Below are 13,793 nucleotides of genomic sequence, written 5' to 3' on the forward strand. Positions count from 1 at the left end.
GGGTGATGGACATCTGCCGGGCAATTGCTCCAGAGCTCGGGAATCTTCTCCATCTCCACATAGACGTCAGCCACAGGGTAGGAAGAAGAACTGAAGATAAAGTACCACCAGTCATCACACGTTTTACTTCCAGAGCAACCAGAGAGATGGTTTGCAAAAGCGCCAAGAACGCAGACTATCTCACATCTAGGAAAATCAGATTCGGAGAGGACTTGACATCGAGGGACAAAGAGACTAGAAACAAACTGTGGCCCCACATTGAGGCAGCACGCAAGGAGGGAAAGAAGGCTTTCTTCAGGGGGGCCAAAGCCATAATCGATGGGAAGGAACTGCGATATGATGGATGACAGCAAGTAAGAGAAGACTTGTCATAAATGATCAGGTATAACATTAAAGTAGGCCGTTAAAGTAGGTGTTAAAAATCCCTTTCTTTTTTCTTTTATTTTCTCTCTCTCGGAGTGTGTGTGTGTGTGTGTGTGTGAGTGACACTGTCCCTATCACTGTGCTCATTGAATGTTAGGGGTATCCAAGACAATTTAAAGAGGAAAGCTGTCTTTCTTTTCTGTAAAAAATGTAAAGCTGATTTTTATTTTCTACAAGAGACCTATGCTTTAGTGACTGGTTATACATTTTGGAAGCAGCAATGGGTAGAGGACATTTGGATGTCTTATGATGTCTTAAGAAATTTGTTCATTTCTAATGCTATTCCCCTGTGCGAAACTAATCCTTGGAGGCAGGGCCGGCTCTAGGCGTAGGCGATATAGGCGGTCACCTGGAGCGCTATCTGCTGGAGGGGTGCCGCCAGTCACCCTCAAGGGAGAAAAAAAAAAAAACAATAATAATTTTCGATGCCCATTGGCGACCTCCCTTCGTGTTCTGTCTTGAAAATAATAAATATCAACAAAATAAATAAACAGATAAACAATTACATGTTTCTCACTTGTGGTGCTGAGTCACGTGACGTGTGGTCATTGGCTGCGCACCTCAGAGGGTCAGATAGGTGTCACGTCAAGTGACAGACAGGTTGTTTTTTTGTTTTGCGAGATGAAACAGCTGTCAAATCCCTTGGGTGCAAGATACCGAAAAAGAAGAAAAGAGGAGGAGAAGAAGTCTCAATATAAAGGTCACATTATGTCATCTTTTTTTAAATGCTGTTTTGTGTGAAGACGTTTCATTTGTATTAGCTTGCTAGCTAGGTTGAAATAATGACACTGATAGCTACTAAGAAGGATAAATAAATCATGAATCAAAACAGAGGCCAACCCGTCCGGATGCGGCACCAGTACAGGTTTTACTCTGTGTTGTTTATTGTGAAATAGTAGGTGAAGCAACATTTTTCAGTTTAAATGGATTTTGGTATATGACTGAATCAATGAATAGACACATAAAGCTTAAACAACAAAATCGTGTTTTTTTTCATCACTGAGTGTTAACATAAAGTGCAATATGAAAGAAGAATATTATGATTGCATTGTTCGCAAGGCACAAACCAGTGTATTTGTTAATTTGTCAGTCGTGGACTTACTCATTTTGGCTCTGAACCCTGTCATCTTGTCGAGTGTGGATTGGCGACACTGCCTGCTCGAACTAGAAGCGTTGTCTGTGCTAGCTGCAACATGTTTGGCATTGAGGTGGTAGCGGAGGCTGGAAGTGCTCCGGTGATACGCAAATTCTTTCTTGCACAATTTGCACACAACTGTGCTTTTATCCAGGTTTCCACCTGGTAGTTTCCACCTGGTAGTTTCCGCCCACCAAACCCCGCAACGACTTCTCATCGGTTTCTGAGGCTGTATTCAAAACCGCATACTATACTGCCAGTACGTACTGATTTGGCCAAAATGTAGTATGTAGTATGCAGTATGCAAACAAAAGCAAAATCTGCAGTATGCGAAAAGTTCTTGGATATCGTACTGATTCGGAAAATATTTCCAGTATGCATCCGACCAGTCTTCTCTGCCTACTGGTTCCCACAATGCAATGCGCTGGAGCCGGGATCATGACGTCCTCGTCACGTACTCCGGAGCAGTACAGCGTTTATATTTGTTCACACAACATAAGTACAGTGCATAGGCTACTTGACTATTGTGACGAAAGCTATAGGTACAATAGAAATCCAGGCTGTTGTACATATGAAATGAAAAAAAGTACTCTGTTAATTAAAACTTTTTTTCATTAATATTTGGTGATTTCTGTACATACAGAGCTCCTGAGACAGCGCTGTACTGTATACTGTCCACTACAAACATGAAGCTTTCCTCTAGCGTTTAATCTTCAAAGAGCAGCGGTTAAGATAACTGGCCTGCTGTCTCCCCCGGGACGACGACGCATGTTGGCCAGCGGAACACCTCTGGAGACGGGCTGCTGCCTCTGAGACGACCCGCTCCTTCTGGAGCTTCACTTCTCCGAAAACATCGAGGCAAATTACTAAACAGCCGTCATTTGAGTAAACTAACCGCACATTGGGGATCTAAACGGTTACTTTCTCGCATGAAAACATATTAAAACTTAATAAAGTGACATATTAACAGCGCTACAGCGGAAAATAAAACAGCTTTGCGCCTGTTTTACAACTACCGCTGCCGGTCGCCACGAAATGCATTCTGGGAAACTTGCTACTGCATACTGCAGTGTGAACGGCGTCGGCCTGCTGAAGTAGCATGCTGAATCCCACATTCAGTATGCAGTATACAGTATATCTAACGCAGTATGTAGTAGGCAGTACGGTAGTATGCGGTTTCGAATACAGTAGCCGTTTCTCAATACCCAGTACGCCAAGTTCGACCTTGTGAACTCTGGGAGTCTGGACTTGCAGAGTTCAGTTGGAAGAACGAACTCCCGGGGGACAGGAGGACAGGAGGACAGGAGGACGGTAGGACGGTCCGCTCCACTCCTCGGCCATTGCTATCACGAAATGCATTCTGGGATACGTAACTCCCCAAAGTCCACACAAGTGTTACCCTGGTTCAAGAGAAGAGCCAGAACTCCAGTATAAAGTTTTAAAACACTTGTTTCTTTATTTATACAAAAGTTATTTATTGGCACACGTAAAAAATTATGTTGTGAGCAACAATGATTAAAACATCTCCTCTATAACCTGGGTTACAGCCGGCCTGGCTCCCTCGGGCTTACTGCGAGTGAGAGAGGGGAAAAATGAAACAGTGACTTATGGTGTTGCACACACACACACACACACACACACCTGGCAGTTCTCATAACACAGCACCTCTGTAGAGCAACCACAATCCACTGCACACACTCGAGTATAACTCCTGCCCGTGTCCACAGCAAACAAACCTCTAAGCCCCTCAATTTTAAGGCAGGCCGAGCACACTTGGAGTAAGAAAAAGCCGACTGTTAACCTTACCAATAGATGGGAGAGTGGCGAAAACAAACAAACAAACAAAACAACGAAACAAACAAAATGAATGACAGTCCAGCCGAGCAGCTCCGCATATCTCAACACGAGGCCATACCTAGGAGCGCAATCCCGCTCTGCGGTAGCTGCTCAACTGAACACGTCAATCAAACAAATCAGACAGAGGAAAAGCAACAGCAGTCAGGCCATACACCGCTGCTCCTCATGCACCTACAACCCAAAACACATACTGTTCAAACAACCATCCTGTAGCAAGCAAGCAGTGCAACATACAAGTTACAATGCAAACACCACATGAAATAAGATAAAATTATGTTACCGAACTACTGTCAACGGGTGCCCAAACACTGATCTTGACCGACGCTTGTTGGCTCGCTTCCCCCCCTGCAACTGCTTTAATCACACAAAAATGCAGTATGGTCAGCATTAACGCGCACATACACACACACGCCATGCAGAGTGGACCGTGGACACTGATACACATACCTCGTGTTCACCAGCTCAGCCCACGCTCCGCGTCTCAGTACACACACTGGGCACTTACGCAGTTTAACACAGGGAAACGGCTCCACCACTTGACACACACAACAAATAAAACTAATGTCGTGTACCTCCGTGTGTTCCAAACTTTCGGTCCCAGTGCCCTCACGCACTCCTCCTCACCAGCCTGCAGCGGATTAGCCTGTGAGGACTCACAAGACAGACAGCTCCCTATCTGCCTGATTAGGGCATCCTTAAATCTGCCTGTTCAAATTCATCACCCCGCCTTCCTCTGGCGGCTACACAAGTCTCCACCGATGCATCCTCAATGAAATGGGCGGGGCAAGAACACATCCGGGGTATTCGACCGTACTTGGCCAGATGCGAACTTTGAATTGGAACAGTACTTGGTCCGGCGCTGATGACGTTTCTCAAGTCCACAAGAACAGAAGTACAGAGAAGAACGCATATTGAGAAACGGCTAGTTTCTCGTGTTGTGTCCTGTGCATCAGTATTACGGGTTTGCTGGGAACTCGTGCAATGAGCAACGTTCTGCGCCGTTTGGAGTGCAAAAATAAATTGCGATTAAATGCGTTATTTTTTTTGTGATTAATTAATCGTAATTAACGCGATAAAGTCCCAGCCCTAATTATAAAGTAATTATAAATGTTATGTTGAACACACCACTTATGCAAATAACTGCTGCAAGCTGCAACAGTTGTTTGTCCTATTCTGTCTGCTGTAGTTTTTTTTTTTTTCAGTAATAAGTGAATCTACTCTATATCTGTCTACAGTAGATGCGCTCAAAAAATATTTCCAGACGCCCATAACAGCTGTTGGAGAGGGGCCTTCTGATGCAACATCCACACCACTCTCTGAAGCATGTAAGTTTAGCCAATTGTTTGTGATCTCTTATGCACTGCTATGTTGTTGTTGTTGTTGTTGTTGTTATGATTATTATTATCATTATTGTTGTTGTTGTTGTTGTTGTTGTGACTGAATGGTACAAGCTTGTTAGCAATTACAGTAAATTTAGGTTTTAGGCAAATAAAATAAAGTTTATTTGTACAGTACCTATTTTATATTAAACCTTATTAATTAATTTATTAAATGAAGTAGAATGAGACAACAAACCTAACAGTATGGATGTACTCTATGTTTGAATACAGCTACAAGTCAGGCGTCATGCAGCAGCAGGGCTACCACATCAACCACACCACCCACCTCTGAAAGTCAGCTTGAAGCAGATGAGTTATGTAATTGCATGTTACAGCTGCAGTCACATTACTGAACAATACTATGGTTATTCATAATTTATGCTTCAGATGTGTTTATTGCCTGATGTGCTGTTATTTGTAAATTAGTTGAAACACATGCTGGAAAGAGTGACTTGAAACTTCATTGTTGTTGTTCAAATAAAACTGTTGTGAGTGTTCAGATGGTTCAGATGTTGTCATTCAATTGTATGATGGTGTTCTTTTTGGGGGGGGGGGGGAGAGTAATCTCGCCTAGGGCACCAAATGGGCTAGAGCCAGCCTTGCTTGGAGGAGACTGGAACTCCATTAAAGATCCACTTTTGGACTGTCTGCCACCACGTCTGGTGAGAGTTGATAAAACTGCAGAAATTGATAAATTGTGCTCTAATTTAAATTGTTTTGATATATGGAGGTATAGAAATCCTGACAAGAGTCAATTTACATGGCAAACAAAAGACTTGAGCAAACAGTCAAGAATAGATTTTTGGTTGATATCTACAGTTATGGAGAAAGAAGTTATGGATGTTTATATTGAGCCCTCTGTACTTACAGACCATAAATTGATATACATCTCAGTTAATCTTAATAACACAAAAGATCAGGATCAAAGGATTAGAACAAGTTATTGGAAATTAAGTAACACTCTCTTAGAAGATAAACAATTTCTAAGCATGGCAAAGTTAACTATTAATGAAAACTGGAGAAAGGCTAAAGCACTGAACTCCTTTGGAGAGCAATGGGAATTTTTGAAATATCGAATTAGAAGACTAGCAACCCACAGAGGGAAAGAATCCAGATACAAATCAACAAGATAAAGAAAATTTGTTTACATTACAATAACAACTAGATCAGATCTATGACGATAAAGCAAGGGGTCCTTTGTAAGATCTAGAAGAAAATGGATGGAGGAAGGTGAAAAGAACACAAAATATTTTTCCAATTTGGAAAAAAGAAATGCAGATACCTCCTCAATAATTAAATTAAATGTCAATGGCCAGATTACAGACAACGCCATGGAAATATCTAATTTTGTCAAGAATTTATATGAAAACCTGTACAAGAAAAAAGTTCATTTATGTGACTCGTTCTCATTTTTCAGTTCTATAGATGGGGATGTAATCCGAATAGATGAAGAACAGAAAAATATGTGTGATCAGGATATTACTCAAGAAGAAATCAATTTATGTATTTCTAAGTTAAAGGATAATAAGTCCCCTGGGAACAATGGTTAGTGAGTTTTATAAAATCTTCTAAGAAGACATTTCAGAATTTTTGTTCAATGTTTATAAGGAAGCTTTGTCTATGGGAAGACTACTATGTTCGTTTAATTCTTGATTTAATTGACTACCATGAATTTATTGATGACAACAGCCTTATACTATTCATAGATTACTATAAAGCTTTTGATACCATAGAATACTGACTTTTTTGGTTTTGGCTCTTATTTTAAATCTGCAATTCAGACATTATATAAAAGGTGCTGCATTTCAGTGAAGTTGTTAAATGGAACCACCCGTAGCTTCAATATAGAGAGAGGGATTAAACAAGGAGACCCTATTGCACCCTTTTTATTTCTACTAATCATGCAAACTATGGCACTTCACATTAATAAAGATTATTTTAGAGGCATTCAACTGGCAGAAAGTCAATTGAAATGTTGTCAATTAGCAGATGACACTACTATTTTTTTAAAGAATGAAAAGGAGGTAAAAAAAAAGCAATTGACTGTCTCGATGCATTTTCTCTGGTGTCAGGTTTGAAGGTTAATATTAAAAAGTGTGATCTCCTGTGAGCTTTAAAACACAGGCCGAGTAACCTCACAGAAATAGAAGGTATTTGTATTAAAGATGTTAGGAAAATATCATATCTGGGCATTAAGATATGCAAGAATCAAAAAAAAAAGTTGACTTGAATTTTAATCCACTGATTGAAAAAATAAAAAAAAAGTATGATATGTGGCTGTTAAGAGATTTGTCAATCAATGGACGAATTTTGTTATCTAAAAGTGAAGGGTTATCTCGGATGGTCTTTACAGCTATGGTATTGGATGTTCCACCAAAACAAGTTAAACAGATTGACACGAAAATGTTCAACTTTTTATGGAAAAATAAGCCCCACCAATTAAAACGAACAGTACTGTGCAGCCCATACTGTCAAGGGGGCTTAAATGCATTGGACTTTAATACATCTAACACAATTTTTAAAATAAACTGGATGAAGAGATATTTGCAGGGAAAAAGTAAATTATGCTACATTATACCAACTGTTTTTATAATGTTGATAAACTTCCTGTCAATCTGGCAAGTTTTCACAAACAAGCTTTACTTTCTTGGATGTTAGTCCACAAACATAATTTTTGTCTGATCTGGAATAATCAAAATATTCGATATAAGAACAAGTTTTTCAAGAGATGGTTTGACCAAAATATCTTGTTTGTGACACAGTTATTGAATAAATGGACATTTGTACAACTACACTGAGTTTTTAAAAAAGTATGCAATTCCTATTACACCTAAAGAATTTGCCATAATATTTGACGCTATACCTGCGGAACTGTTGATGTTATTGCGAGGCGATAGTGTAATAAACTTATGAGTTTATTCTAAAAAATGATGAGAGTTCTTTTACTTTCAACTTCGGTCCATTATTGACAGAGTGCTCTCTTAACACGTCTCAGTCACAACGTAGACTGCCACAAACATCCCCCGCCTACCTCCTACGACTCCAACTGTCGCAACACATCTACCATAAAATGCATGTTGCAAAACACATTCTCTGACATCGCCCCCTTTTTTTTTTTTTGTTTCATTATTAATGCATACAAACATAAATTCTGCAATGCAAATAATAGTAACTTCCTCTCATGGTCTCAGAACCATCAGTAACCAGCCATTAAGAGCCTTATTAACAAACAACTTTTAATTACATAAATACAATATCAGATTTTTTTTCTCTTGAACAATGTAACCACAATGTCCTTTACAGATCCAGTCTCTGAACAGGTTTAACAACTCTACCAGACCTGGTTTGAGACAGGCCATTAGGGGTCACCTTTGGACTGGGAGAGCTACATCCAGGGCTCGCCTGAGTATCTGGTGTGTTTGGTATTGTAGAGGGTTCGACGTGGGACCCCACATCAGGCAGTGCTTGGAGATGGCGACGGTTTCGCCTGGACAGGGCTCCTCGCTCTGTAACGATGACATAAGATCTCTCAGTTGTTCCCTCCCCAGCCACTTCTGCAGGTGTGGACCAAGTCTTCTGATTGTCCAGCCTAGTGAGAACAGGGTCTCCTGACTGCAGTGGTGCGAGTGGTTTCACACCATGTCGCTTATTGTAGTGGAAAGCTACTCTTCTCCACAGCATCCTTAGCTCGGACGTGCTGTCGGTTCGGCCATTTTGGTTGCATGACTTTAGCCAGAGTAGGTAAAGTTGTCCGAATTTTCCTGCCCATTAATAGTTCCGCTGGACTGACACCAGTGCTGCTGTACGGTGAGGATCTGTAGATCATAAGAGCCAGTAATGGATCTTTTTGTCTCAGTATTCTTTTGGCTGTTTGCACTGCACGTTCAGCATGTCCATTGCCCTGTGGGTTGTGTGGGCTAGAGGTCACATGCTTAAAGTCTTTGAAAATGTCACTGACAACCTCTTCCGGTATTCCATACCGGGCAAAAGTGGCTTTCAGCTTTAAGGTCACCTGAGCACTTGTAGTGGTTAGCATGTGGAGTATCTCCAGGTATCTGGAATAGTAGTCTGCTATGACAAGAAAGTTCTCTTTTCCATGTTCACAGAGATCTATGCCGATTTTACTCCATGGCCTGTCTGGGAGGGGTGTTGACAGGAGAGGCTCTCTGTTCTGTGCTCTCCTATGCTCCCGACAGTACATGCAGTTCTCCACTTTGTGTGTGATTTGTGAAGCTATGCCAGGCCACCACACTGAAGTGTTTGCTCTCATTCTGCATTTGTTAAGTCCTTGATGACCATCATGTATTCGCTCTAACATTTCTGATCTCATTGACCCTGGTATCACTATCCTGCTCCCTCTGAGTACCAACCCATCATGCACAGATAGTTCATTTCTCACTTTCACATTCTCACAAAATACTCTCTTGCACAGCTCTGTGTGTGTTTTATGTGTTCAGGCCACCCATTCTTAATGTACCTGATTACCACTTGGAGTTGCTCATCAGCAGCTGTCTCTGCTTGGATGCCATCCATTTTCGTCTGTGACGCCGGGATGCTGCTCATCACAGCAGCAACGTAACACTTAACATCTGTGTGGCTGTCTCTGCTGTGCCCCGTTCCCTGTTGTGGGCTCCTGGACAGCATGTCCGCCACAACCAGTGTTTTCCCTGGTGCGTATTCAGCCTCCAAGTTGAACCTCATCAGCCGCATGAGGAGTCTGGCAGCGTACTGGTGTGTTGTCAAGGTCTCGGGAGTTCATCAGTGGAATGAGGGGTTTGTGGTCTGTAATCAGTTTAAATGCAGGCAGGCCATAGAGGTATTTCTCAAATCTCTCACACGCCCACACAGATGCAAGGCACTCTTTTTCTATTTGAGCGTACTTTTTTTCAGCATCGCTTAGTCGTCTTGAACAGAATGCCACTGGTCTCCAGTCTTCACCATGAAGCTGTAACAGGACGCCACCAACTCCATAGCTGCTAGCATCAGCTGAGACTACTGTGCTCCTGTTAGCATCATAATACATCAAGGTAGGTGATGTTGTGAGAAGCTCTTTGATTTTGTCGAAGGCCGCCTGCTGCACAGGACCCCAAATCCAGACTGATGTTGATCTTAGCAGTTCATCCAGTGGTTGACTCACTGTGGCGAGGTCAGGAATATATTTTCCCAGGTAGTTTATCATGCCAAGGGCTCTCCTTAGCTCTTGGACACTTTCAGGCGGGGTGAGCTTATTAATTGCTGACACTTTCTCCGGGTCGGGTCGCACACCCTCTTTGTTGATTACTTGGCCCAAGAAATGTAACTCAGTCTTTCTCAGCATGCATTTCTCTGTGTTTAACTTCAGGCCTGCTGATTCTACACGCTCCAATACTTTCTGTAGGCGCTCATTGTGCTCACCCATGTCCCTACCGAAGACAATGATGTCATCCATATAGACTGCAACTCCCTGCAGCCCTTCGAGAGTCTCTCCCATTTTCCTTTGAAAAATGTCTGGGGCGCTGGTGATCCCAAAAGGGAGACGTTTGAAGCAGTACCTTCCATAAGGTGTTATGAAGGTGGTTAGCCTCTGGCTATTCTTGTCCAGAGGGATTTGCCGGAATCCTGAAGCTGCGTCCAGAGAAGAGAAAACTGTGGACCCACTTAACTAGGCTATCATCTCTTCAGATGTAGACAGAATGAACCTCTCTCTTTTGACAGCTTTATTTAGTCTCTTTAAGTCGACACAGATGCGTGCCTTTCCATTCTTTTTCGGGACAGGCACCATCGGTGCACACCACTCGGTTGGTTCTGTTACAGCCTCGATGATGTCATTGGCCTCCATTCGGTCCAGCTCCTCCTTTACTGCGTTTAACAGGGGTATGGGGACTTGGCATGCTGTGGCTACTGCATAGGGCTGAGCATTATCTTGCAGTGCAATTTTCACAGGTTGTGTCTTCAGTAGGCCAAACTCCTGTTCCCTGGTACTGATCTCATACACTCGCTTTATTAGCCCCATTGCTAAAGATTTTGGCCGGCTGAGCAGGTTGTTCACACTCTCACCTTGAATGACATAGAGCCTGAACATGTATGTTTTGCCCTTGCATACAGTCTGTGATAAACTGCCCCAAACAGTTCAAACCACCCCCTGGACCACTCAGTACTTTCTTTGCCTTGTGTAGGACTCTCTTTGGCTTAAGTGTTTTATACACAGTGTCACTCATTACACTGCAGTCAGCTCCAGAGTTGATTTTAAACTTTACAGGCCTATTTTCAATATCCAGTGTTACTGTCCACTCATCATAATCATCATCTGAGGTGCTGTTAACTGAGCCAAGGTAATAATGTTTATTATGTCCATCATCTTCGGTCACTTCACTCACCAGTCTACTTCTGCACGCTCTTTCCCAGTGCCCCTTTTTTCCACACTTGTTGCATGTAGACTGTCTTGCCAGACACTTATCATACTGACTGTGTGGTGTTTTGCCGCACCATCCACATTTTCTGCGGTCACTGTCTTTGTGTTTTTGTTTGTCCCGGCGCGGTCTCCACTCTTTAGTCTGTGTGCCGCCATGTTTCTGTGCAACTTCTTGAACAGCACAGGCTCGCTGCATACCACGATCCGGTCTCTGATGTGTTCCTCTCGTTTTGCACCGAAGTCGCAGTGTTCAGACAGTTCGTACAGAGCTTGGATAAATGTCTCTGCGTGCTCGCCCACATGCTGCACTCTCTGGTTGAAACAGGCACGTTCGTGGATAACGTTGCGTCTCGGGATAAAATAGGCATCAAACTTCGCTGTAACTACATCAAACTGGTCTTCACTTTCCCCCTCTTCATAGGTGAAAGGGCTCAGTATGTTCTCCGCTTCCTTACCGAGTGCATACACCAGCGTGCTCACTTGAACCGGACTGTCCTCCTTGTCCAGCTTCGTAGCCGTCCTGTAGCGGGAAAATCCTTTTTTCCAGTCAGGCCACTCCGCCGGTTTCTCAAAACAAAAACTCTCCGGTGGTTGAAACTTAAGCCTAGTTTACACTTCTGCGTTGCGGCGACGGCGTAGTTACGTCGTCGACCCTACGCCGTCATTGAGCATTCGAAGTGCGTCGAGGGAACGCGTTGTTCTGCAATTCACCGCCAACCGGTGTTGTTATACTGTTGACCGGAAAAGCAACTGCCGGAAATGACTTTCTGAGCGGACCAATCACAGTCCTTGCCGTTCGCGTCTCGACGCGTCGATGCGATGCGTAGTCAGGATTTTTTGGAGGCGCACTTCAGGCTACGGCGCAGGGTCGGCGTAGGGGTCTGCGTTGACGACGTAGCTACGCCGTCGCCGCGACGCAGAAGCATAAATCAGGCTTTAGCCATCCTCGACCACTTCTGACACCATGTAATAAACTTATGAGTTTATTCTAAAAAATGATGAGAGTTCTTTTACTTTCAACTTCGGTCCTTTATTGACAGAGTGCTCTCTTAACACGTCTCAGTCACAACATAGACTGCCACAAACATCCCCCGCCTACCTCCTACGACTCCAACTGTCGCAACACATCTATCATAAAATGCATGTCGCAAAACACATTCTCTGACAGATAGTAGACCACAGCTAAATGTACACTTTGAGGCAAATTTAATGTTAGATGGTATAAATTTAATAGACAAAAAATGCACCAATAGACATATAAGGAAACTTTGCCAAGAAATTATAACCCCATCAGCTAAACTACTCTGGAACTCAAAATGTATAGGCATAAACTGGAACTCAGTGTGGACTTCAAGCAGCAGATGTATGTCACAAAAGATAAAGGAAGTTTCTTTTAAGATCATACATTCAATTTATCCTGTCAATCAGGCCATCTCCAGATTTAAAGGTGTTAAGATTGTACTTTTTGTGAACAGGAGGAGGAAAATATTTGTCATCTTTTTTTTGAATGTCGTTATACTTATTTGTTTTGGATGGAACTGGAAAACATGTTTGAATCTTTGACAGGCATCAAGCTTAAACTTAAAAAAAAGATATAATTTTCACTTATGATGAAAAAAAACTTAAGGGAAAGGAATTGTTTTTGTTGAATCTTTTTATTTTACAAGGAAAATAGTACATCCATAAATGCAAATGGTCATCCAAAAAACCAAATTTTCATGAATTTAAAATAGAATCCAGATATTACATGCTGCTACTAAAAAACATGAAAGACAGAAAAGCTATAAGAACCTTGGAATATTATAAATTATTACAAAGAATTATATGATTTGCTAATACCCCTATCTATGTTTATATATGTATATATTTTGTCGTTTTGTGTGTTTGTTTATTGTCTGTTTATTGTCTGAATGTATATATGTTTGTTTATGTGTAGTAATAAAAAAAAAAAAAAGAAAAAAAAAAGGATGCAGACCCTGAATTGGAACACAGCTACAGCCACAGGAGCACAGAAGAGAGCAGCCACACCCACACACAACCACTGACGGCTCTTAGGCCGTACAGACCCTTTTCATGGCAGACATTTTGACCTGTTAAAGCAACAAAAGCACAGGTGTGACCAATAAAATTAACGAAGGCTCCATTCTATTAAGTATCCCAGTAAGCCTTTCTCAAGGGTAGCTGATAGTTTGGAGCATCAGCATTTGTTGGTTTTTTCCCCTGTTAAAAGGTTTTTCCTCACTCGAATCAAGGGTCTAAGGACAGAGGATGTCGTTCACTTTACAGATTGTAAAGCCCACTGAGGCAATGTGATTGTGATTTTGGGCTATATAAATAAAATTGATTTGACTTAATTTATGTGTTGACGACGATGGTCTGGCAAGCTACCAGAGCCATATTAGTGCACAACCAGTCTCTAGTGTGAGAAACTGACTCCTCAACATATCATGCAGTGTTGCTTAATTAAAAAAAAAAAATACATACTGTTAAAAGCCCGTACAGAAACAAGGCATAACTTTTTAAACCTGAGGCCTACTTGAAGACACATTATATGTCTACATTTGCAGCAGTACGAGGGCATTGAAGTCAATAACTGAACACAGAATAC

At 42.0% G+C, this 13,793-nt stretch overlaps 1 long non-coding RNA gene across 1 annotated transcript; it reads right to left on the reverse strand.

Moving 5' to 3' along the window:
• Positions 1-2,989: 2,989 nt before the first annotated feature.
• Positions 2,990-3,979, reverse strand: LOC311256960. The gene is made up of 3 exons (XR_014622542.1): positions 3,863-3,979; positions 3,696-3,769; positions 2,990-3,128 (listed from the first exon to the last, which is right to left on the reverse strand). It is a non-coding gene; the product is annotated as an uncharacterized lncRNA (long non-coding RNA).
• Between the last annotated feature and the right edge of the window lie 9,814 nt (positions 3,980-13,793).

This window comes from Pagrus pagrus (assembly GCF_965226575.1).
Source record: "Pagrus pagrus genome assembly, chromosome: 5".
In the NCBI taxonomy this organism is placed as follows: domain Eukaryota; kingdom Metazoa; phylum Chordata; class Actinopteri; order Spariformes; family Sparidae; genus Pagrus; species Pagrus pagrus.